The sequence below is a fragment of the Dendrobates tinctorius genome, unplaced genomic scaffold (assembly GCF_039654945.1).
Source record: "Dendrobates tinctorius isolate UK_male_01 unplaced genomic scaffold, ASM3965494v1 ptg000102l, whole genome shotgun sequence".
NCBI classification, from domain to species: Eukaryota; Metazoa; Chordata; class Amphibia; order Anura; family Dendrobatidae; genus Dendrobates; species Dendrobates tinctorius.
The window spans coordinates 10,375,391-10,402,478 of record NW_027361770.1 but is presented as its reverse complement, the minus strand read 5'-3'; the positions used below and the strand labels follow the sequence as shown (position 1 = coordinate 10,402,478).

Below are 27,088 nucleotides of genomic sequence, written 5' to 3'. Positions count from 1 at the left end.
AAAACTCAGCCACATACCTTGCTTGGCTCACACCTTGAACCTGGTGGTGCAGTGCTTCCTCAAAAATTATCCGGAGTTAACAGCCCTGCTCCAGAAGGTGCGAAGACTGTGCGCGCACATCCGCCGGTCGCCTGTACACTCCGTTCATATGCAGAAGCTGCAGCGATTGCTCCACCTTCCCAACCACCGCCTCAGTATCGACATTGCAACAAGGTGGAACTCCACCCTGCACATGGTGGAGCGGCTGTGCGAGCAGAGGCAGGCCATAATGCATTTGTGGGAGGATACACGGCCAGGCACTTTGAGAGCAGACATGGAGTTGACAGGCGTGCAGTGGTCGAAGCTGAAAGACCTTTGTAAAGTCCTTCAGTGTTTTGAGGAATGCACACGGCTGGTAAGCGCAGACGACGCCATCCTAAGCATGAGCATCCCACTTATGCGTCTGCTCATGCAAACTTTGACGCACCTTAAGGAGCAGGCGTCTGCAGCCAATGTTGATGAGGAGGAAGAGGAGGAGGGAATCCTTGATGACATTCAGCCATTGTCTGCTCAGGGACCTCTCCTGGACGAGGTGGAGGAAGAAGAGGAGGAGGAGGAGGATGATGGGGATGATTACTTAGGGGAGGAGGATGCATCTCGTGGGGCAAGTGAAAATGTTGGCGTGGCAAGGTCTGGTACAGGGTTTGTGCGTGACTGGAGGGATGTGGATTTGCCAGAAAGTGCTCCTCCACCCAGCACTCGCAGTGCATCATTGACACCGGGAACATTGGCCCACATGTCAGATTATGCCTTGCGGATCCTAAAAAGGGACCCCCGCATTGCCAAAATGATGAACGATGACGACTACTGGTTGGCCAGCATCCTGGACCCACGCTATAAAGGCAAATTACAAAACATCATGCCACAGGAGAACCTTGACCTAATATTGGCTAATAAACAAGCAACTCTGGTAAATCGGTTGCTTGAGGCATTCCCAGCACACAGCAGCGGTGATGGTTCTCACACGAGCCGTACGGGCCGGGGGCAGCTTGGCAGAGGTGTTCGTGGTGCACACAGCAGAAGTGGCGTTGGAGACAGGGGTTTCATGACAATGTTGTGGACTGATTTTTCAAATACCGCTCACACAACTGGTAATACTGCATCGATGGAAAGTGACAGGAGACAGCAGTTGTCAACTATGGTTACAAACTACTTTTCCTCCCATATCGATGTTCTCCCACACAGGTCATTCCCCTTTGACTATTGGGCCGCTAAACTGGACACCTGGCCTGAATTGGCCCAATATGCCTTACAGGAGCTCGCTTGCCCAGCTGCAAGTGTGCTATCGGAAAGAGTCTTCAGTGCAGCTGGATCAATCCTGACAGAAAAAAGGACCCGTCTGTCAACCCAAAATGTGGATGATCTAACCTTCATTAAAATGAACCACGCATGGGTTTCCAAGGATTATGTCCCACCTTCCCCTGATGACACATAGGGTGACAGAAAAATGGCTTGCTTTGGTCCACCTCTTCCTGGTACTTCACCTATTTCGCCTTTTGCATCAGCTGAATGTCCAACATCAACATATGCCACTTTCTAAAACTCCCTAACTGTGCTGCCTCCCCCCCCATGGCCGGGGTCACCACCTACCGCACGACACCGTGCGAGTGCCGTTGCCCTGGACAGGTGGGTAGGCCGACTCTTGGGCGCGGGCACTGGCACAGGGTCCCTCATAGTGCAATCAAGTGTCTCTGACGGTGGTGGTGCACACCCGCCGTCAGACACACCGCTGTACTATGAGGGGCCCAGTGCCAGTACCGACGCCCACGAGTGGGCCCCCCTTGCTTGGGCAGGGCCCCAGCATTTGCAATCTTTACCTCTCCCTGCTCCTCCGCTGTGTAATCTGGGCCGTCAAATCCATACTGTGCCTGACACCGTCTGAGCCTGCCTCCTGAGACATATATTTTGAATGTGTACGCTATCCATACATGTTATCCGGGGATACGGTACCCTTTCTAACCTTTGTGCAATCACGTGCAATCCATACTGTGCCTGACACCGTCTGAGCCTGCCTCCTGAGACATATATTTTGAATGTGTACGCTATCCATACATGTTATCCCGGGATACGGTACCCTTTCTAACCTTTGTGCAATCACGTGCAATCCATACTGTGCCTGACACCGTCTGAGCCTGCCTCCTGAGACATATATTTTGAATGTGTACACTATCCATACATGTTATCCGGGGATACGGTACCCTTTCTAACCTTTGTGCAATCACGTGCAATCCATACTGGGCCTAACACCGTCTGAGCCTGCCTCCTGAGACATATATTTTGAATGTGTACGCTATCCATACATGTTATCCGGGGATACGGTACCCTTTCTAACCTTTGTGCAATCACGTGCAATCCATACTGGGCCTAACACCGTCTGAGCCTGCCTCCTGAGACATATATTTTGAATGTGTACGCTATCCATACATGATATCCGGGGATACGGTACCCTTTCTAACCTTTGTGCAATCACGTGCAATCCATACTGGGCCTAACACCGTCTGAGCCTGCCTCCTGAGACATATATTTTGAATGTGTACGCTATCCATACATGTTATCCGGGGATACGGTACCCTTTCTAACCTTTGTGCAATCACGTGCAATCCATACTGGGCCTAACACCGTCTGAGCCTGCCTCCTGAGACATATATTTTGAATGTGTACGCTATCCATACATGTTATCCGGGGATACGGTACCCTTTCTAACCTTTGTGCAATCACGTGCAATCCATACTGGGCCTAACACCGTCTGAGCCTGCCTCCTGAGACATATATTTTGAATGTGTACGCTATCCATACATGTTATCCGGGGATACGGTACCCTTTCTAACCTTTGTGCAATCACGTGCAATCCATACTGGGCCTAACACCGTCTGAGCCTGCCTCCTGAGACATATATTTTGAATGTGTACGCTATCCATACATGTTATCCGGGGATACGGTACCCTTTCTAACCTTTGTGCAATCACGTGCAATCCATACTGGGCCTAACACCATCTGAGCCTGCCTCCTGAGACATATATTTTGAATGTGTACGCTATCCATACATGTTATCCGGGGATACGGTACCCTTTCTAACCTTTGTGCAATCACGTGCAATCCATACTGTGCCTGACACCGTCTGAGCCTGCCTCCTGAGACATATATTTTGAATGTGTACGCTATCCATACATGTTATCCAGGGATATGGTACCCTTTCTAACCTTTGTGCAATCACGTGCAATCCATACTGGGCCTGACACCGTCTGAGCCTGCCTCCTGAGACATATATTTTGAATGTGTACGCTATCCATACATGTTATCCAGGGATACGGTACCCTTTCTAACCTTTGTGCAATCACGTGCAATCCATACTGGGCGTGAGAATGGCTGGCGAGCTGTTAAGCAAGCTACAGCACCTGTCCAGACAAGTACAGGGATTCCCTAGCGAGGAGACTTATTTGATTGTTTTCAATGTTGGGACAGCAATTTTTGGGGAGCACTATACTCTGGAGAATGATAGATGGGGCCCACCATACACTGGAACATTCCAAAGGTGGACATCAGACACTGGAGCAGCATTTACAGGGCCCATTATACACTAGAGCATTAGAAATGGGGCCCATTATGTTTGGAGCATTATTTGGGCCCATAAGACAGTGGAGCTTCATCCATGGGGACCAACATATACTGTAGCATTATGTGGAGCTCATCATATACTGTTTCAAACATTATATGGGACCAATGATTCTGTATGGAGAAATAGATGGGCCTCGTCATGAGATGTAAAAAGTGAGGTATTTTTCATTGTACTATACCGCTATTTCTCTGCCGTATCGGAGCATGATGAGTTGTGGTATGTGTTAAAGGGGCGCTCTTTCGCCCAGGGCACATGAAAACCTGCAGCCAGCCCTCCCCCCCCCACAACTTTAGCCAAATAACCCCCATTTTTCAGTGCGTAACTTATATTATGAAGTTAATTAAGGTTGACAAGCTTAAGTAAGAAGAATTGATGCTTTTGGCATTCAAATGGGCACTGTAGGTGTGTTTCCTGTCCTCCTCTCACTGCCGACTTTTATTCCCCATTGACTTACATTGGGTTTCGTGTTTCGGGACAACCCCGACTTTTCCCTATAATCGGACGATCTTGCTCGACCCGACTTTTGGAAAAGTCGGGTTTCACGAAACGAAACGCGACCCTAAAAAACCAAAAGTCGCTCAACTCTAGTCACTTTGTATTGCATGGTTGGTGCAACATGATAGTGCGGCAGATAAGAGATGTGCACACAATGTCCAAGAATATGTAAAACGAAATGCTAAGATAAGAAACCGAGGCCTACTTCTGGACAAGAGGAATGGTTCCCCTGATATAAATATGTATGTGTCATGCTGCCGGTGAGCAGAATTTTGGCATCAGCTCAGCACAAAGGATGAATGCCTTGTTTTCATTTAACTAGAGCGCTCCCCTAACAAACATCACCAATATCCATTTGCGTTTGGTAACAACACAGTTGTTCATTCTGCCGGCCTGTGATGAGGGAGGCCTTCTGCCTTTGTGTGTCACAGACCCCCATGTCTGCCTTCTTCTAGAGAGGCTGGAAGGATGGAGGAGAAAGTAATCTAATGAAGTTAGCACTCTTGACCTGTAAGTAGCAGATGTTTAATAGTATGGGTCCCTGGAGGACAATGCAGGTAAATTAGATGGATACAAGCATATCTATCTCCCTTGCAATTTACGTGACACCCACTTTGAGCAGGATAACATGACCAATCTGTGGGGGTGACTTGCTGCTCAGTATTAAACTGTAATTGCATTGTGCAGTTCATGTCGCTGAATGTTTAGGGTGTTACAGACTTGCTCCTCTGCCTGGAGGAATGAATTGTAATTGTAGATTTTGCATTTCACGAGACACAAGTGGGCTGATTCTTTCCCATCCATGTTCCACAGGCTCCTTTTATTTTATCTGGTGATCAGGGAAGGAGCAGTGTGTGCATATAAATGAATGCCATGAGAATGAGCTATTTCATGAAAGCATAAACAGCGGCATTCATTCTTTTGGGGAGATTGTCTGAAATAACCCAATATCATATTTGCGAGATCATCCCAAAGGAGATGGACAGCTTTGTGGTGATGACTCTATATACCAGGACACAGATTCTTTTCTGATCCCACAGAATCAAGACTCAGCTGAACTTCAGGTAATGCGATAATATATATGGCTTGTGGCTAAAGGTTTTCTGCCAGAAATACAGGATGTGTAATAATTGATTCCAGAAAGAGTAGGTGAAGGGATTGTGTTTGCCCTATGTCGGATATTTCAGAAATATTCAGACTATCAAATCATGTCTTTTTTACGTGTTCAAATTTATGTAAACTTTTCAGAAATTTGTGTAAGACTATATGGTGTATTGAAGAAGACTGTGCTGTTTCCACCCACACATATCTCATCTTAAGGCTGAGAAGTATGGTATGGAATAAAGGCACTGGAAAGGGTAAAATTATCAGTCATTTCATTGCCTCTATCTTATGTTAATTTCAGATCGTATTAAACAAACTCTGAAGGACACTTATGTGCTTGTGAGCCATATTGGCATGCAGAAAGTAGGAGCTGGAGAAAGTTCAGGGCTCCAGATATTAGGCTTCTGTTTGGATGTTTAGCTAGTGGTGGTAGTAATGTGAGATATAGGAAATGTATCTGCTCTTAAAAACAAAAATGCCTTTGAGGCAATTAGAAGATTTTGTAAACTTCAGAAATAAGTAAAAATGTTTTCATTTCTTAGGATATCTAGGTGAATTTTATTTATTTTAAAATCCATGGTGGACAGGAAAATATTTTGCATAAGAGTTGACAAATTGTCTATATATTGCCTTTCCTCACATGGAAAGGTGATCTTGTCTGACTCAGCAGCTCCTATGATTGCAGTGGGGGAGGAACAATATGTGAAAAACTGCATCATGTTTATCATCCTGTGCAATGTTTAACGGGAACCTGTCATGTGATAGCGTGAATTCTTGGCAGGTTCCCTTTGAAATCCATTGATCCATGGTACGTAACCATATCTGGTCTGTAATCCATTGTAAACCAAACTGAGCTAAGTGCATGGATTTTAGCATCTGTTACTAAAATAGTTTATTCCCATAATTTTCTATGATTAATAACACAAAACAACAAAAGACTGAATTTGCATGAGTTAACTGTTCTCCAGCTGCATAACATTTACATGAGCTTGTCAGGCAGGACATTCCTACTAACCAATCTGTCTCATATAATTTAGGGTCTCAGCTTGGAGCATCACTGACAATGTGTTTGAAGGCTGTGAATGGGAAATGAGTATTGGCAGTGCTCAAACCGTTTTCTCTTATCGCATTTTTATTAATCATACTTGCCAAAGATATCTACAATTTTCATTATCAATGGCAAAAAGTATTACCAGCTTGCCCAACAAGAAATAGCAAATTCACACAACTTTTTTAGATCTAGGAACTAGGACTACCACATAAAGTTATAGATAACTTACAGGCATGGTCCTGTTTTAGTGTACAAGTCTGCAGTCTATGTGACTACAGACTTGTGAGTCCTCAGAACATGTGCACTACAGGCTGTTTCTATTCCCCAGCTCCGACGCCAGGAGCGGGCAGTCATGTGGCCACAAGTAAGAGATTTGCATACTTTCAGACACCTTCCATGTCCGTCCTCACTCAATACACTTGCATTGAGCGAGGCCATACAAGTCTAGTCAGCAGGTGGCCGCATGTTTGCAAGTCACATCATTGCAGTCACACATCCATTCTTGGAGACTGAAAATCCTCACTTGAGCAGGGCATATGATGTGAGGATTCACTAGTCTGTAGTCAGAGAGAGAGACACACAGAGTGACTGCAGACTTGTACTCTACGGCCAGACAACTCATTTAAAGAGGGAGATCTTGTCAGGAGGTTAAAAATGGCCAGTGTTTGCTCTTATTTTATTCACAATACTTCCATGAGTAAACAGTTTGTTTTTTTAAATCTGACATATGGTTCCAGATATACACTACCATTCAAAATTTTGGGGTCACCCAGACAATTCTGTGTTATCCATGAAAACTAATACTTTTATTAATCAAATGAGTTGCCAAATGAATTTAAAATCTCGTCCAGACATTGACAAGGTTCGAAAAAAAAGATTTTTATGTGAAATAATTATTTTCTCCTTCAAACTTTGCTTTCGTCAAAGAATACTCCCTTTGCAGCAATCACAGCATTGCAGACCTTTGGCATTCTAGCAGTTAATTTGCTGAGGTAATCTGGAGAAATTTCACCCCATGCTTCCAGAAGCCCCTCCCACAAGTTGCTTTGGCTTGATGGGCACTTTTTGCGTACCATAGGGTCAAGCTACTCCCACAACAGGTCAATGGGGTTGAAATTTGGTGACTGCACTGGCCACTCCATTACAGATAGAATACAAGCTGCCTGCTTCTTCCCTAAATAGTTCTTGCATAATTTGGAGGTGTGCTTTGGGTCATTGTCCTGTTGTAGGATGAAATTTGCTCCAATCAAGCGCTGTCCACAGGGTATGGCATGGCTTTGCAAAATAGAGTGATAGCCTTCATTATTCAAAATCCCTTTTGCCTTGTACAAATCTCCCACTTTACCAGCACCAAAGCAACCCCAGACGATCACATTACCTCCACCATGCTAGACAGATGGCGTCAGGCACTCTTCCAGCATCTTTTCAGTTGTTCTGCATCTCACAAATGTTCTTCTGTGTGATCCAAACACCTCAAATTTGGATTCGTCTGTCCATAACACTTTTTTCCAGTCTTCCTCTGTCCAATGTCTGTGTTCTTTTGCCCATATTAATCTTTTCCTTTTATTAGCCAGTCTCACTTATGGCTTTTTCTTTGCCACGCTGTCCTGAAGGCCAACATCGCGGAGTTGCCTCTTCACTGTAGACGTTGACACTGGCGTTTGGTGTGTACTATGTAATGAAGCTGCCAGTTGAGGACCTGTGAGGCATCGATTTCTCAAACTACAGACTCTAATGTACTTGTCTTGTTGCTCAGTTGTGCAGCAGGGCCTCCCACTTCTCTTTCTACTCTGCTTAGAGCCTGTTTGTGCTCTCCTCTGAAGGGAGTAGTACACATTGTTGTAGGAAATCTTCAGTTTCTTGGCAATTTCTCACATGGAATAGCCTTCATTTCTAAGAACAAGAATAGACTGTCGAGTTTCACATGAAAGTTCTTTTTTTCTGGCCATTTTGAGAGTTTAATGGAACCAACAAATGTAATGCTCCAGATTCTCAACTAGCTCAAAGGAAGGTCATGTTTCTCTAATCAGCCAAACTGTTTTCAGCTGTGCTAACATATTGCACAAGGGTTTTCAAGGGTATTCTAACCATCCATTAGTCTTCTTACACAGTTAGCAAACACAAAGTACCATATGCACACTGGAGTGATGGTTGTTGGAAATGGGCCTCTGTACACCTATGAACATATAGCATTACAAACCAGACGTTTGCAGCTAATAGAGTCATTTACCACATTAACAATGTATAGAGTGTATTTCTGAATCATTTAATGTTAGCTTCATTGGAAAAAACTGTGCTTTTCTTTCAAAAATAAGGAAATTTCTAAGTGACCCTAAACTTTTGAACGGTAGTGTATGGGCCTTTGTAATAGTGCTAACTATTATGGTCTTAATCAAGGAGGTGTTTCTCTCAGGATTTTCTGAGGATAGGTATATAGGCTGATCTGGATTGTTAAACTGTGAGCCATAACCTCTGGAATAACATTATAAAAAGTGGCACTTATCTCTGAAGAGGTATGGCAGATTTAAAATAAAAAAACAAGCAGAATACATAGGGGAGTACTGGGAATGAAAGGCAAAAACTGGCCACTTCTAACCTGGTGACAAGTCCTCTTTATATAAACTCTCAAAGCATATATGGATACAGAGTATAGTCTTGGGATTCCTATTTCTTCGGCTTTGAGATGTCATGGCCATATAGCTCCTCAATTGCTGTGCAATATGTAGATATATCAGTGTTGTATTCCATGTATAATACATGAATTGTTATGTCCAAGGCAGTGGTGGTTACCAGCTAAGGGTTTTAGCTTTTCCCTTGCATCTTCATCTCATTATTTTTTTCATCCTTCACAAAGTAAATTTATTCTCATTGACTTCACTATTGATTCAATAAGGGCAAGTGTGAAAACTAGATTAAGGGAAATATACCACATCATTTAAAGACTTCCTAACTTAAATCCAACCAAAAGCTAAAACATCTCACATAACTTACCTAGATTATATTTGGAGAATGTGTAAAGGTAAACCAGAATATTAAAGGTAATCATGTTGTTAATTAAATTTGCTCACATAGTTTCGTAGATTCAAGGTTGACAGAAAACACAAGTGCTCAGCTTATTACCTAGCATGTTGATCAGGAGGGAGGTAAAGCCCCTAATGAGGCAGAAGCTAATTACTCCTATTTAGGAGAAAAAAATACTTCCTGGGTCCAAATATGGCAATCAGACTAGTTCCTTGGATCAACCTCCCATCATAGGGTCTAATATCCATAGGCTGTAATGTTTTATTTATTAATTCCTTACCAAAATATGACATACTGGAGTGTGATATGCCGGCTCCCTGATTTTAGTGTGGACTCAGAAACGGAGTAATTCAGCCATAATCTACCTCTAACAGCCATGAGTGGAGCAGAGCTACACCTAAGGCTGTTAACCTGTTTAATGCCGCTGTCAATCTGTGACAGTGGCATTTACAGCGCGTGTTCCATGGGGCACGCTACTATAGCCAACATTTGGTATACCCGTCGATGGGTTGCCATGAGGGTGATCGGTAAATGGTGTAACGAGGAAAAAAATAAAAACACTAGAAGGCGATTAAAACATTGCATCTGCCACAAAATTATGCCAATAAAAATGTAAGTTTAGGGTGCAAAAAACAAATCTTCACATGGCTCCATTACCCAAACATTGAAAATATTACAATTTTGTGTAAATAGGCACACATACAAAGATTTTTTTCACTATTTAAATAAAAAAAAAATGCATGTCTGGTATTTTTGTATCTTTGTAATCATACTGACTCAGAGAATTATATTTACAGTTCATTTTATTTTATATACTGAATGTTGTAAATAAAACCCCAAAAGACTATTGCAGAATTAACCTTTTATCACCTTTTTGCTGCACTCTGAATTTTTTTTCCCATTTTCCAGTAGTTCACATGATAAAATGGTTAGTGTCATTCAAAAGTACAACTCTTCTCACAAAATACCTCACACGGCTATATTGATGGAAAAACAAAAAGTTATGGCTCTTGGAAGAAGAGGAAGAAAAAACGAAAGCGCAAAACATGGAAAATGGCGCAGTTGGAAGGTGTTAATAAAGACATACAGTTGTCCCTTACAATTTGATATGGCAGAGAGTTCCATAATCTCATTGCTTGCACAGTAAAGAATCAGTGTCTGTGATTATGATTAAACCTTCTTTCCTCTAGACATAGAGAATGCCCCCTTATCATTCTGGCCATAGGTTTCACCAGATTATTAGAAAGATCATTTACATATTTGAACATAAGAATACAATCACACTTTTCAAACCTGGAGCACCCTAAGTTTATTCTCCTATCTTGGTATTTAAGTTTACCCATTGCCTTAATAACCTTGGTTTCTCTCCTCGGCACCCACTCTAGTTCAGCTACGTCCTTCTTATACACTGGGGACCAAAATTATGTGGTTGCATTAATGACTTGTATAGAGGCAAAACTATGTTCTCCTCATGAGCATCTATGCCTCTTTTAATGCATCACATTACTTTATTTGCTTTGGCAGCAGCTGCCTGACACTGGTCACTAAAATTGGGTTTTCTGTCCCCCCTATATGCCCAATTTTATTTCACTGACTGTTTTACCCAGTGTTTTGCCTATTTAGCACAAAATTGTTCATACTGTTTCCTTGGCCCAAATGTATGACATTACTTTTATCTGCAATTACAGGGAATCTGACAGCAGGTTTTTGCTATGAAACCTGACAGCAGCATGAGGTAGGGACAGAGACCTTGATTCCAGAGATGTATTGCTTGGTTGACTGGATGAAACCGTTACGATAGTCAGTTTTCTCTGCAGAGCTCAGATTTTGAGCTGTGTATAACCCTGGGCACTACACAGCTTTCTGTGTACATATTGTTTAGTGACAGAGAGATGTTAATCAGTACTGAGGGCATGGTTGGACTAGGCTACTGAAGGACAGTTGTCCTGGCTTTGTCCTGGAGTGATTTTCTCCTTGCGATAAAACCCTGATTGCATTGAAACATCTTAACACAGCCCAGTAAGTGACACATCACTGTTTTCAAGGGCTCTGCTCCTACATAATTGCGCTCTCAAAAAGCAAAAACCTGGTGACAGATTCCCATTAACTTATATTTCCATTTCACAGCAAAATCCTCAAAATTTCTCACATCTCTCTGTAACATTAAATTATTCTTCTTGGTGCAGAGCTTAGTATTCACTGTACGTATTGAAATTTTATCAAGAAATGTATTAAAAAGAAAAAGGCCCAATACTGACCCATGTGGTACTTCACATGCTTCACTGTTAATTCTGGCACATTCATTGTGCATTCGGTTATCATTATTTGTTCCCTATCACTGAGCAAGTCATTAATCCAATTACACAATTTAACCTCTGGGTTCCATAACTCTCATTTTATGTACCAACCTTTTATGTGGCACTGTATCAACTGCCTTTGAAAAGACCAGATAGAGACCAATACATGATGAATCCATTTTAATGTTGGGATGTGATTTTTTTCATTGAGACACTCCAGGATAGCAGCTCTTAGAAAACCCTCATTTATTTTGCCCATCATATTGGTTAAACTTACCTACCTATAATTTCCAGGCTCAGTTTTTGACCCCTTTTTTGCACCACATTTGCTATGCACCCTGTCTTGTAGTACAGACAATAATATTACAGGATACTTGCATTTTTTAAATAATGATCACTCAATTCCTGTAGTACTCTGGGCTGTTTGCCATTCAGATTTGTTGATTTTGCTTATTTTAGTGTTTTTGAGGCGGTGCCACATTTCTTCATGGGTTAGGCAAAAAACATTTAATGGAGAATTTTGTGGTATCCTTAAATACAGTTGTGAAAAAAATTATTTAGTCAGCCACCATGATAATGATCCCAAGCACACCGCCAAGGCAACAAAGGAGTGACTTCGTAAGAAGCATATGAAGGTCCTGGAGTGCCCTAGCCAGTCTCCAGATCTCAACCCCATAGAAAACCTTTGGAAGGATTTGAAAGTCCATGTTGCTCAGCGACAGGCCCCAATCATCACTGCTCTAGAGGAAAGGGCCAACACCAACAGTGTGTGCCAACCTTGTGAAGACCTACAGAAAACGTTTGACCTCTGTCATTGCCAACAAATGATATATAACAAAATATTGAGATGAACTTTTGTTAATGACCAAATACTTATTTTCCACCATAATTTGCAAAATAAATCTTGCCAAATCGCACAAGGTGATTTTCTGGATTTGTTTTCTCATTTTGACTCTCATAGTTGTGGTCTACCTATGATGTTAATTACAGGCCTCTCTTTTCAAGTGGGAGAACTTGCACAATTGGTGGCTGACTAAATACTTTTTTCCCCACTGTATGTCATTTTTCATTGGATTGTCCTGTGTAAATACTATAGAAGAGACATTAGATTTGCCTTTCCATCATACTCTTCCACCAGTTCAGCCAGATTATTTTTGAGAGGGCCAACCTTATTGTTTTTAACTCTGTTTTCGCTTATGTAGTTGAAATATATTTTTGACTATTCTCACTTTCTTTGGCAATGAGCATACAATTGGACATCATGCATTAAGGGTGACATCTGCTCTCTTTCATATGAAAATGAATAGGAAGTTGTTACAGCCTTGCTCTTTTAATTAGCACCAATGAATTGTAATATTATTCTTTGTAAGGTCCTGACATACATGATTATGTGTAAATTCTGAGAAGACATGGCAAATTTATTGGAGTGAATTAGTCTAATATTTCATGAGGCTGTTACATTCATATAGTTTACATGTTAGAATATCTACTTTTTTCTACACAACTTACCACAGTTATACATAAATCAAACTTGTTACTATAATATTTAGTTGTATATTTGGTCAAATGTCATTCATTTGACCAAAAATCCATATATCATTAAACTTTACCAATGGGCCTGGTTCCCTTCTTGCCTGAATAGTTCTTAATGTCTGCTGCTAGTTGTTGCTACATTATAGCGCCTGATCCAGAATAATCAAAACACATGGTTTGGGAGACAAGTGACATGTGGTTCATGAACCCCATAATTAGTTCCCCTTCCTAGTGCTAAGCAGTAATTAAATTTGCCACTTCTGCTCTGCTGATTCATTTATTTAGCTATTTAATTGCTTGACTCAAAGTGTCTTTATCTTGGGTATGGCAGCACTTTATTCAGACAAAGACATTGCACCAACTATTTTTTGAGACTACTGTAGTTTTAGACAAAACAAAGAGAAATATGATTTTATCCTTTTATTCAATGCAGTTTTCTTGCATCGTGCTTGTATATTGACTATGTTTTTGAGTGTGGATGATCAATGTACTGATTTATATTATAAAGCTTTTATCATAATTACTGTATATCACCGGACATGTCAGCTACTCGCTATCTGGTAATAGAAATGGGTAAATGAATGTCAAAGGTTATTTTCTGCAGACGAAAGGAAAAATTAGTCAATGTTTAGTTGAAACTAACACATTATTTTCAAGATACTACGCTTAATCGATCTCTTGTTTCTGGAGAACATCTGAACCTAGCAATACTATTTACATTTATATGTAGTAAAATCTCTTGGACTATTTCGGAAATACAAACTAATCATGTGAAGTAGCCATAAATTCATTAAATAGCATTAGTGATTATTTTCTGGTGCCTTTAGTGTATATTTTTTGTGGGGTAAAATGATGGCTGTGTTAGGAAGATATGAACAAAGTGTGTTTTTGCTGCATTTATTTTACATTTTGGTGCTTTCTACTGTTTTTTTTTCCTCAAATGTAGCATTCTTGAGATGTAGTATTTTTTTCAATTGTTCTCCATTGTAAAATGTTAAGGAAAGTCATACATTTTTTTTCACGATAAAACTAAGTTTAAGAAACAGCTTGCACACCCGACCATATCAGGGCTCGTCCATACTGTCCTATGAGTAATAGTGCTGCATTCATAGAAGATCATAGATCCCAAACTCTGTATCGCCTTTTGCCACCAGTATTCATCGTGGTATGCTAGGGTGCCTTTTTATGGAGGCATTTGGTTTTAGTAGAGTATATTATAATAATGTGGTCCTGCATGTAGGGCTTATGCAGGATCCCTGATGGGTTTCGTTCTCTATGTAAATGACACCCAAGACTTTGCAGTATTTATTCTTTACAGGATAACAAACCTGTAGTCTGCCACAGAATTTGATCCTTGCACACAGGAATAGTTTTCCCTTATGTTACGGTAAGGTAATAACATATTTTTGAGGTTACTCATAGCAGTAGAAGAATAGGTGGTAGTTAGTCTAAATGTTTATGAGCGTAAAGCTTGCTATACAAAGGCTAAGTCCAATATATATGGGGATAGCCGGACTGCCATGAATGACTACTCTCAAGGAAACAGGGACACGGATTGGGTATGTTACTTTTCTACAACACCCTTTCTTTATAACGGCTATATTAATATGGATTTATTAATAGAATTTCTAATTTGAGTTTATAAATGTCTCTTTAGCAATATACAGTGCGTACGGAAAATATTCAGACCCCTTTAAATTTTTCACTCTTTATTTAATTGCAGCCATTTGGTAAATTCAAAAAAGTTCATTTTTTTCTCATTAATGTACACTCTGCACCCCATTTTGACTGAAAAAAGCAGAAATGTAGAAATTTTTGCAAATTTATTAAAAACTGAAATATCACATGGTCATAAGTATTTAGATCCTTTGCTCAGTATTGCGTAGAAGCACTCTTTTGAGCTAGTACAGCCATGAGTCTTCTTGGGAATGATGCAACAAGTTTTTCACACCTGGATTTGGGGATCATCTGCCTCTCCAGTTCCATCAGGTTGGTTGGTGAACATTGGTGGATCTCTCCAGAGATGCTCAATTGGGTTTAGGTCAGGGCTCTGTCTGCGCCAGTCAACAATAGTCACAGAATTGTTCTGAAGCCACTCCTTTGTTATTTTAACTGTGTGCTTAGGGTCATTGTCTTGTTGGAAGGTGAACCTTCGGCCAAGTCTGAGGTCCAGAGCACTCTGGAAGAGGCTTTCATCAAGAATATCTCTGTGATTGGCCAAATTCATGTTTCCTTCAATGGCAACCAGTCATCCTGTCCCTGCAGCGGAAAAACACCCCCATAGCATGATGCTGCCACCACCGTTTTTCACTGTTGGGATTGTATTGGGCAGGTGATGAGCAGTGCCTGGTTTTCTTCATACATACCACTTAGAATTATCTCTAAAAAGGTCTATATTCGTCTCATCAGACCAAAGAATCTTATTTTTCATTGTCTGGGAGTCCTTTATGTGGTTTTTAGAAAACTCTATGCGGGCTTTCATATGTCTTGCAATGAGGAGAGGATTTCGTCGGGCCACTCTGCCATAAAGGCCTGACTGGTGGAGGGCGACAGTGAAATTTGACTTTGTGGAACTTTCTCCCATCTCCCTACTGTATCTGTCGAGCTCAGCCACAGTGATCTTGAGGTTTTTCTTTACCTCTCTCACCAAGGCTCTTCTCCCACGATTGCTCAGTTTGGCAGGATGGCCAGGTCTAGGAAGACTTCTGGTGGTTCCAAACTTTTTCCATTTAAATAATATGGAGGCCACTGTGCTCTTAGGAACCTTGAGTACTGCAGAAATTCTTTTGTAACCTTGGCCAGATCTGTGCCTTGCCACAATTCTGTCTCTGAGCTCCTTGGCCATTTACTTTGACCTCATGATTCTCATTTGGTCTGACATGCACTGTGAGCTGTGAGGTCTTATAAAGACAGGTGTGTGCTTATACAAATCAAGTCCTATCAGTTTAGTTAAACACAGCTGGACTCCAATGAAGGAGTAGAACCATCTCAAGGAGGATCACAAGGAAATGGACAGCATGTGACTTAAACATGAGTGTCTGAGCAAAGGGTCTGAATACTTATGACCATGTGATATTTCAGTTTTTCTTTTTTAATAAATTTGCAAAAATGTCTACATTTCTGTTCTTTTTCAATAAAGATGGGGTGCAGAGTGTACATTAACTCCTTTACCCCCAAGAGTGGTTTGCACTTTAATGACCGGGCCAATTTTTACAATTCTGACCACTGTCCCTTTATGAGGTAATAACTTTGGAACACTCCATGGATCCCCTTGATTCTGACACTATTTTCTCGTGACATATTGTACTTCATGATAGTGGTAAAATTTCTTTAATATGATTTGCGTTTATTTGTGAAAAAAATGGAAATTTGGTGAAAATTTAGAAAATTTCGCAATTTTCCAACTTTGAATTTTCATGCCCTTTAAATCACAGAGATATGTCACATAAAATACTTAAAAAGTAACATTTGCCACATGTTTACTTTACACCAGCACAATTTTGGAACCAATATTTTTTTTTGTTAGGAAGTTATAAGGGTTAAAAGTTGACCAGCGATTTCTCATTTTTACAACACCATTTTTTTAGGTACCACATCACATTTGAAGTCACTTTGAGAGGTCTGTATGATAGAAAATACCCAATAGTGACACCATTCTTAAAACTGCACCCCTAAAGGTGCTCAAAACCACATTCAAGAAGTTTATTAAACCTTCAGGTGCTTCCAGGAATTTTTGGAATGTTTAAAAAAAAATGAACATTTAACTTTTTTTCGCAAAAAAAATTATTTCAGGTCCAATTTTTTTTTACTTTCCCCAAGGGTAATAGGAGAAATTCGACCCCAAATGTTATTGTACAATTTGTCCTGAGTATGCTGATACTCCATATGTGGGGTTAAACCACTGTTTAGGCACATGGCAGAGCTCAGAAGGGAAGTGTTAGGCGCCGGATTCCTGCAGCTACACAAGAGGAATCCAGAGCCTCATATGCTGCTCTGCAGCAAGTCATTCCTGAGGCTAAGTTCCTCTGCCGCTTCACTGAGCATGCTCACGAGACGATCTCCCATTGGAAGTCGGGAGTCACGTGCTCAGGTCCTTCTGCAGATCTGATTGGTCTATCTCAGAGATCTGGAAGGTCCCGGCAGTGCACAGCATTAAGCATTAAAAGGCCCGCATGGCCGCTCGGCCATGTGCTAGTATAGACTCTTCTTGCTAGATGTGTGAATGGTGATGGATGTATGATTCTGGTGACTGACTTATTAAGATTCCCCTCCCTCTGATATTACGCATGTGGATAGGGAACTATAGAAAGAGTCAGCGCCAGTCAGTGGCAAGCCATAGGCCACTGTGCACACCGCACCTCTACACTAGCATCCGGTGGGGTCTCGTCTCTCACGGCACTATTGCATAGCGGCTGTGTCTGCTGCTGCGCTGCATTCAGCAGCACTTACCGGCGTCCGCAGTAGCGACGCCGCACGCACGGTAGGTCTAGATGCACTCCGTCCCCTGTCTTGGACCCATGTCCTGTGACCTGATACCGTGCGTGCAATTTCGCTGAGACCTGTGAGTCTAACAGGCTCGGTGTTTATGTTTATGTTACAGCGCCTCTGTGAGTTAACAGAGTCCGCTCTGCGCACATCGGGTGACGTTGAACCCGTGCGCATTATACCGCCATATAGCATGTCTGCCATTAATTAGCAGCAGTGTTAACACCTTCTGCACGGTGGACCCCAAGCGGCGAATGCACTTTATTATTTATTTATTTAGTGCGTTCTGCCATTCCTAACAGGAAGGAGCACCATTTGACTTTTTCAACACAAAATTGGTTGGAATTGAGATCAGACTCCATGTCGCCTTTGGAGAGCCCCTCAAGTGCCTAAACAGTGGAAACCCCCACAAGTGACCCCATTTTGGAAACTAGACCCCCAAGGAACTTATCTAGATGTGTGGGGAGAACATTGAACCCCCAAGTGCTTCACAAAAGTTTATAATGCAGAGCAATAAAAAAGAAAAATCATTTTGTTTCCACAAAAAATGATCTTTTCACCCCCAATTTTTTATTTTCACAAGAGTAACAGAAGAAATTGGACACCAAGAGTTATTCTGCAATTTATCCTGAGTATGCTGATACCCCATATGTGGGGGTAAACCACTGTTTTGGCGCATGGCAGAGCTCAGAAGGGAAAGAGCACCGTTTGACTTTTTCAACGCAGAATTGGCTGGAATTGAGATCAGACACCATGTTGCGTTTGGAGAGCTCCTGATGTGCCTAAACAGTGGAAACTCCCCAATTCTAACTCCAACCCTAACCCCAACACACCCCTAACCCTAATCTCAACCCTAACCATAACCTTAACCACAAACCTAACCCTAACACCCCTAACCCTAATCCCAACCCTAACCCTAACCCTAATGGGAAAATGGAAATAAATATATTTTATTATTTTTCCCTAACTAAGAGGGTGATAAAGGGGGTTTGATTTACTATTTACAGCGGGTTTTTATCTTTGGCAGCTGTCACACGCTAAAAGACACTTTTTATTGCAAAAAATAGTTTTTGCATCACCTCATTTTGAGAGCTATAATTTTTCCATATTTTGGCCCACAGAGTCATGTGAGGTCTTATTTTTTGCGGGACAAGTTGACGTTTTTATTGGCACCACTTTTTGGCACATGACATTTTTTGATCACTTTTTATTACAATTTTTGGGAGGCAGAATGAACAAAAACCAGCAATTCATGAATTTATTTTGGGGGGGCGTTTATACTGTTCCGCGTGTGGTAAAATTGATAAAGCAGTTTTATTCTTCGGATTAGTACGATTACAGTGATACCTCATTTATATAATTTTTTTATATTTTGGTGCTTTTATACAGTAAAAACAATTTTATATAAAAAATAATTATTTTTGCATAGCTTTCGTCTGTGAGCTATAACTTCTTTATTTTTTTAGCTGATGATGCTGTATCATGGCTCGTTTTTTGCGGGACAAGATGATGTTTTCAGTGGTACCATGCTTGTTTATATCCGTCTTTTTGATCGCGTTTTATTCCACTTTTTGTTTGGCAGTATGATGATAAAGCATTTTTTTGCCTTCTTTTCTTTTTTTTTAAGGGGATCACTAAAGGGGATAACAAGAGGGACAGTTTTATAGGACGGGTCGTTTTGGACGCGGCGATACTAAACATGTGTACCTTTATTGTTTTTGTTTTTTTACATAAACAAATGTATTTATTGGGAAATATTTTTTTTTTCTTTATTTAGGAATTTTAAAAAATATTTTTACACATGTTTTTTTTTCACTTTTTTACTTTGTCCCAGAGTTGGACATCACTGTATTATATCAGATCACTGATCTGACACTTTGCAGAGCACTGTGTCAGATCAGCGATCTGACATGCAGTGCAGGAGTCTTCTCAGCACCTGCTCTCAGCAGTCACTGACAAGCCACCTCCCTGCAGGACCTGGAGAGACCCCACGCCATCTTGGATCCGGGGTCCTGCAACAAGGAGGCCCTCAGAACAACACGATCACATTGCGTTGTTCTGAGGGTCTCAGGGAAGCACGCAGAGAGCCCCCTCCCTGTGCGATGCTTCCCTATGCCACCGGAACGCTGCGATCATGTTTCATCGCAGTGTGACGGTGGTTAAAGTGCCAGGAGCAGTCTCTGACTGCTTCTCGCACATAGTGCCAGGTGTCATCTGTGATAATCAGCTGACATCCAGCCACGATCAGCGGCGTTGCCCCCGTGAGCACAGATGATCGCGATGATGTACTAACCCATCCACGGTCATACGGGCCCGAGTCACCTGGATGGGATACTAAGTCATATGTCAGAAAGGGGTTAATGAGAAAAAAATGAACTTTTTTGAATTTACCAAATGGCTGCAATGAAACAAAGAATGAAAAATTTATAGGGGTCTGAATACTTTCCGTACCCACTGTACAAGCGCTTTCTGCTGATTTGAGCATGCATATTTATAAAAGGGCTGATCCAGGGGTATATATCGCTTGTAGGTGTAGATGTATACACCAAGAGAAACAGGAGTAAATAGGTGGATAATATAGAAATTTCATCTTTATTTAGTACATTAAAAATAACATCAAGGTAACAAAAGCTTAATAAATATGACAACACCGCAGGGTGAAAGCAGGAGACCACAAGGTATACAAAATTGCCAAACTGCACACAGGTGCGCGATGTACAGAGTGATGAATATATCACAATAGATAGCTAGTGCGTATCACGCAATGATGTAAAATCATGTACCACGGTAGAGAGACCCCCACACAGCAAGTGCATATAAAAAGTTAAAGCTTTCCAAACATTCAAGAGAGGGGGAATATCTTACCGATCGCAGAGGCAAAATGTACCCTGGGCCAGGGGTGAGAGGGCCCGACGCGCGTTTCGCAGGTCACACAGCACGCTTTCTCAAGGGAAGTGCAAGTCTGGTATCAGCAGGACCTTCTTAAGCCCCATGTGATCAGTCACATGGTGGCCGGTGAGCCAATCATTGTGGTTCTAGGCGGCGCAAGCGCACCGCACATCCCAAGTGTCGGCCAATACAGGGAAAGCATCATGCATTACCACGGGCGCGCGGGGAAAAGCGTGAATGTGCCCAAGCGTCCGGAGAAGGCACAGAGACACCCCCACGATTGCCGGCAGCATGGGAGCGCAGAGCGCACGCACGCAATCACTATATCACTAACGAGCTGTAAACAAAGGACTTAGCATATGTAAAGGGAGTCATGTAAATGTACACAAGAATTAAAATACATGTATATGCTTGAAAATACATAAGATACAGATCTCCACACATATGCATACAAAGAAAGTCACATAAGTATACAGTAATGTTGAAGTACATATATATGCTTATAATGCAGATCTCTATCAAACAGGTGAATCAGCGGAAATGTAGAGCACACATACAAGGAAGAAAGGGAGAGGGTCCCACTAGAACTAGAATAGGAGAAAATGTCACAAATTAAAAAAAATATAAAATTCATATCAAAAGTTAAAAACAAAAGTCACCCCCAAACAGACTCCCCTGGAATATGGGGGACATAGAGGGTAGGACAATAAAAGGGAAACAGAAGCATAGATTCAGTATCAGCTCGCAATAAACATATCACCCGGAATTGATCCTACAGATAGGAAGAAAAAGACAAAGACTCATTTAAGCCCTTAGGTGTCAAAGTATCCAGTATTGTAATCCATTTGGCTTCAACTTGAGCCAATCTTTTTTTATAATCACCACCTCTAATACCAAGATGGATTTGGTCAATCCCTCTAACTTGAATAGAAGCAGGATCACAGTTATGAAATTGCCTGAAATGGCGTGGGAGTGTTTTCAAAAGTGAAACATCAGCCACTGACTTTGACGCACAAATATCCCGCACCCATATTCTGAGTTCCCTGGACGTGAGACCAATATTTTCGGACAGCCACATGTGGCATAGTAGATTACATTTGTACTACTACAAGAGATTCTGTGTCGGATCTCAAATTGTTTCCGTCCATCTGAAGAGCTAAAGGTAGTACAGCGCAGGACATTTGTGCATGCCAGACAGTGGCCGCATGATATAGATCCAAATGTAGGGCCCCTGGAGAAAAGGGATTGGGAGGGATAGGTGCGTAGTGACTCTTAACAAGAAGGTCATTGAGGTTTTTGAACCTCCTTGAGGTCATGGAAGGATATTTACCCAGGGAAGCACCCAGGGAGGGTTCGGTACTTAATATCGGCCAATGTTTGATAAGAATCTGCCTCATCCCCTCCCATTCATGATTAAAGGTGGAGATAAGTCTGATGGGCTCATCTCTGTCCATGTCAGGTTTCCCCCTCTGGGACTTAAGGGGACCGACGCGTGGAGTAGCCCTAGCTCGCTGATATCCTTTTTTAATACATCTGTTAGAGTACCCACGGTTGGAGAAACGTGACCTTAAATCAGAGGCCTGAGCCTCAAATTTGGCATTTGATGAACACATCCGCCTCATCCTTAGAAACTGTCTGACCGGGACGGCCCTTATGGTGGAAGGGTTGTGAGCAGAGGACGCATGAACCAAGGAGTTCACAGATGTGGGTTTACGATAAACATCAGTCTGAATGTGACCCATATCGTCGACATCCATCGTAACGTCCAAAAAATTAATTTTCCTAAAATCGTAGGAGTATGTCAGACGGATATTAAGCGGATTACAGTTCAGCGATCCCATGAAATCCTCGAGCTGCTGGACAGTCCCATCCCACAAAAACAAAATGTCATCGATATATCTGTGCCAGCACAGCACATGGGAGGCGGCCGGTGCACCCGCGTCGCCAAAAATCAATCTCTCCCAATGCCCAAGGAAGAGATTAGCATACGCGGGTGCACAGGCCGCGCCCATGGCTGTGCCGCGATTCTGCAAGTAAAATTGATATTTGAAAGTAAAAAAATTGTGGGTAAGGTTTAAGTTCCACAGCTCGAGGATAAGCCGTCCAGGTTGGAGGCACCAAGAAAGAGGCGGACCGCATCGATGCCATGGGAGTGTTCAATACAGGTGTAGAGGCTCTCCACGTCAGCGGTGACCAACAAAGTCCCTTGGTCCACAAAAATGCCATCAACCCTAGCCAGGGCATCCGTAGTGTCATGTACGTGGGATGGTAATGTTTCCACCAGTGGTTTTAAATAAAAATCTATAAATCGGCAAATAGGGTCACATAACTCATCAATGCCAGACACTATCGGGCGCCCCGGTGGGTCAAGGGCATTCTTGTGGATCTTGGGTAGCAAGTAGAATGTTGGAACCTTTGGAAATTTGGCCATAAGGCCATCAAAGATCTGCTTGGTGATGACATTGTTATCGAGGGCCCCAACAAGAATACGTTGGAGGTCAAGAGAGAATGAAGAAAGTGGATTGGAAGATAACCGGAGATATGTACTGGAGTCCCTCAACTGACGGAGGGCCTCACGCTCGTATTTATCATGGGGCCAGACGACAATATTCCCCCCCTTGTCCGCCGGTTTAAAAACAACATCAGATAAAGATTGAAGTTGGGCAATTGCCAAGCATTGAGCATGTGTTAAGTTGTCGTACCGACATTTGGTGGACAACTCTTTGAAGTCCTCACACACTAATTTGGTGAAGACTTCAATAGCCGGACTCAAGGACAAGGGAGTGAATTTAGCCGACCTGGGGGGAGTGAAGGGTGGAAATCTACTTGGATGAGAGGAAGTCTGTTCATCAAGAAGTTCCTCCAGGTTGCGAAGTGCTTCTCTCTCGACCTCACACATCGATTCTTGGGAGGCCCTCCTATTATGAAGTTTCCGCAGCAAAAGCTTACGGGAAAATAAGTGCAGATCCTTTATGGCTGTAAAAAGATGGAAAGAATTAGTAGGACAAAGCGAAAGTCCTTTAGACAAGACCTCCAATTGTGTATTAGACAGTACATGGGAGGATAGGTTAAGTACCTGTAGCCCCCTCTGGGATTGAGAGGCCTTGCCAGTATTAGATTTTTTCTTAGTAGTTTGTCTTGTCACAATTCGCTTAGCTGCAGGGGTGGTTCCAGGGGGACCCGCTTTAGTGGAGGTTTTAGATGTATACTCCTCATCGCCCAAGAAATTGGACCTCATAGAGGTAGATCTAGATCTAGAGTGTGAAAAACTCCTATATTGAGGCCTTGAACAATCCTGAGGGTTCCACCACCTATAGACTCGTGATGACTTTTTGTCTTCCACATCCCTCTGAAATTTTTTTGCTTTCGTGGACTGGATTTCCTGAGCCCACTTATGGGAAAGATCATCCATTTCCTCATTAATTTTTTTGAGGGAGTCACTTGACATATCTCTGCGAAGCGAGACCTGTAGGGTTTCCATCTCTGATTCGAGTGATGCAAGGGAATCATGGTTCATCTCTTTCAAGAGCTCCATGAAACCCTTGGAACATGTATTAGTTAGGGTTTCCCATTTATTTTTGAAAGCATCATCATGAATGGGGAAGGATGGGAAGACCTGTATTCGTAAGCCTCGGGGTATGAGGTCTTTTTGTAAATACTTCTCGAGGAACGCATGGTACCACCATGTGCGGGTCCGTTTGCTAAGTAAATCCTTTAATTGGTTAATAGTATCCTGAATTTCCCTATTAATTCCCTCTGTGACAACCTCTGCATCATCCTGCTGGTCAGCTCAAATGTCCTTATGCAACATAGCGAGGCACAGTATCAGCCCAGGATAGGAGGGTGACATTGTTATAGATCTTCCACTGGATCCCAGGAAATTTGAGTTGCTCCTCTGAGCTGATCTAAGTATGCACTGATGATGTGGCATCTTACATTAGCAGCGTGCCAATTTTCTACAGTTGGATTGCCTGGCATATAGGCACTACAGTCCCATTAAAGTAAATTACAAATTTAAAAACATTGACTAAGAATGTTGTGGAGCGTTTGCAGCAATGAAACCACAGGGCACAAAACATGTTTTTATTTTACATGCTGGAAAATGTATTTGATGTACTTAACACATTTTTGTTTCCATTAGTACTTTGATTGTAGGGTGCTAATGGTGATTTCAGATATAATTTCATTACAAGGAATGGAAGGTTCTATTTTACAACTACATACTGCTTAATAAAATATGTCTGGCATGTCGGAACAACTAATCTAATATCAATATTAATCTGATCCTAGGTTCAAAATGGATTCTTGTAAACCAAAACTCGCTTTGACTTTGCAATCACTGTAAGGCTACTTTCACACATCAGGTTTTCGGCGTCAGGCGCGATCCGGCGTCGTGCCGGAACGCCGGATCCGGCAAATGTTTAGTAAAACCGGATGTGACGGATCCGGTTTTCTGCCGGATCCGTCTTTTTCTTGACAGACAAAACCGGATCCGTCTCATCCGGTTCATCCGTTTTTCTATCCGTTTTTCGACGGATTACGCCGGATCCGGTTTTTAAAATTGACCCTTGTGGCCTTCCGAACGGGATTGGCTACTGGAAAACTATATATAGCATGTTCCTACAGCCCTTCTTTGACAGGTTGTAGAGGAGAAAGTGCAGGTTGGAGAGAAGAGCAAGTTACTGGCGAAGATGGATGTTGTCATTGGAAATATTTTGAAGAATTTGGCGGATTTTACAGCGGAGGCAAATTGTTTGAGGGTGATTGTTCTGGAGAAGGAGAGAGCGAGACAGCAGCGCATCAGGCATCGTAGACGACGTTTGTGGATCCACCCCATCACAGCCAAGAGAATGACGCGTTGGGTCTATTCTACACTATGCATGGACCTTCGACGAAACCCGGATAAATTTTTTGGATATGTTAGGATGAAAATGGAGAATTTTGATTACTTGGTGGAGCGCATTGCACACCTCATAAGAAAAGCGGACAACTATTGCCGCTTCTCTGTTTCACCCACAGAGCATCTGATGGTGACTTTAAGGTAAGCCACATTTATTGGATATGATCGCATCAGAGCACACTTTCACTGCAATCTTGTTGGTGGTAGTTTGTATCTCCAAGTGTTATAGGTCAGTTTTGGTATGTAATGCTGTGATTTAAAACTAATTTATTGTTTTTTAATTCCCCACAGATTTCTTGCAACTGGAGAATCCCTTTCGTCACTGCATTTCCAGTACAGACTCGGGATTTCCACCATATCTGGAATTGTGAAGTACACATGCCGTGCACTGTGGGACTCCTTAGCTGAAGAGTTTTTACCAGAGCCCACAACAGAGAGGTGGATTGAAATTGCTGACAAGTTTCAACAGATATGTCAGTTTCCAAACTGCTTGGGCGCTGTGGACGGGAAACATATCCGCATTGTAAAGCCAGCTGGATCGGGATCGGAATATTTCAATTACAAGAAATATTTTTCAATTGTCCTCATGGCCATCGCTGACGCGGAATACAAATTTATTGCGGTTGATATTGGGGCCTATGGCTGCTCCAATGACTCTCAAGTTTTCAAACTGTCTGCCATGGGGCGTAAACTGTATGGAAACACCTTCCAGTTCCCACCACCTAGACCGCTGCCGCAAACATCTGGTCCACCTATGCCATTTGTCTGTGTAGGGGATGAAGCCTTCCAGCTGTCAGAACACCTTTTGAAACCGTACTCTAGCAGAGGATTGACAAGACCAAAACGCATTTTTAATTACCGCCTCACAAGAGCAAGAAGAATGGTTGAATGTACCTTTGGTATTCTGACAGCCAAATGGCGGGTCCTATTGACTGCGATCAACCTCAAGACAGAAACTGTGGACGAGGTGATCAAAGCGTGCGTGGTACTCCACAATTTTGTTATCTGCAAGGAACCCATTTCCATTGAGGACACCTCTGAAGAAACCACCTTGCAAGATTACCATGACATTACCACTAGAAGTTCTGTGACGGTTTCAGTAATGAGGGACAATTTTGCACTATACTTTATGTCACCTCAAGGCAGAGTACACTGGCAGGATGACAGAGTGTGAAAGATTTGTGCCCAACCAAACTTGTGTACCTTCTGTACCAACAGTATATACCTTTGCCAACCAAAGTTGGCTATCTTGTCATGGTCTCTATTTTTAGCTTTAGGCCACAGGTGTGTACCTGGTTGTGTTTTATGCAAAGTATTTCACCTTTTAACAAAAGTTGTGTACATTGTTAGGAAATCACCAACAATAAACACAACTTTTTATTTGAAATACTTTGCTTCAAACACAACCAGGAACACAACTGTGGCAAAAAGCTAAAATTTACCCACAGTTATATACCTAGTTTTGAATACCATTTCACCTTTTAAATACCCTGTATTTAACCTTTTTCGCCGCAGAAAGAAATGACAGACAACCAGTGTAAAATAATTTAACTTTTATTGAAAAATGTTTTTTTTAGTAAACTTTTTTAAAATTTTAATAAACTTGTTTAATAAAACTTTGAAACTATAAAACTGAAACCATAAAACTGGTCATTTTT

At 41.9% G+C, this 27,088-nt stretch overlaps 1 protein-coding gene across 4 annotated transcripts in view; it reads left to right on the top strand.

Annotated features, from left to right (window-relative positions):
* LOC141099730 (poly(rC)-binding protein 3-like) overlaps window positions 1-27,088 on the top strand; it is a 1,815,006-nt gene that overhangs the window by 1,358,610 nt on the left and 429,308 nt on the right. The window contains exon 1 of one of the 4 annotated variants that reach the window (XM_073587734.1): window positions 4,899-5,214. The exons of the other annotated variants lie outside the window; for them this stretch is intronic. The gene's annotated coding sequence lies outside the window, so the exon portion shown is untranslated. Of the gene's footprint in view, window positions 1-4,898; window positions 5,215-27,088 lie in introns of those variants that run through there. 4 annotated transcript variants of the gene reach the window in all.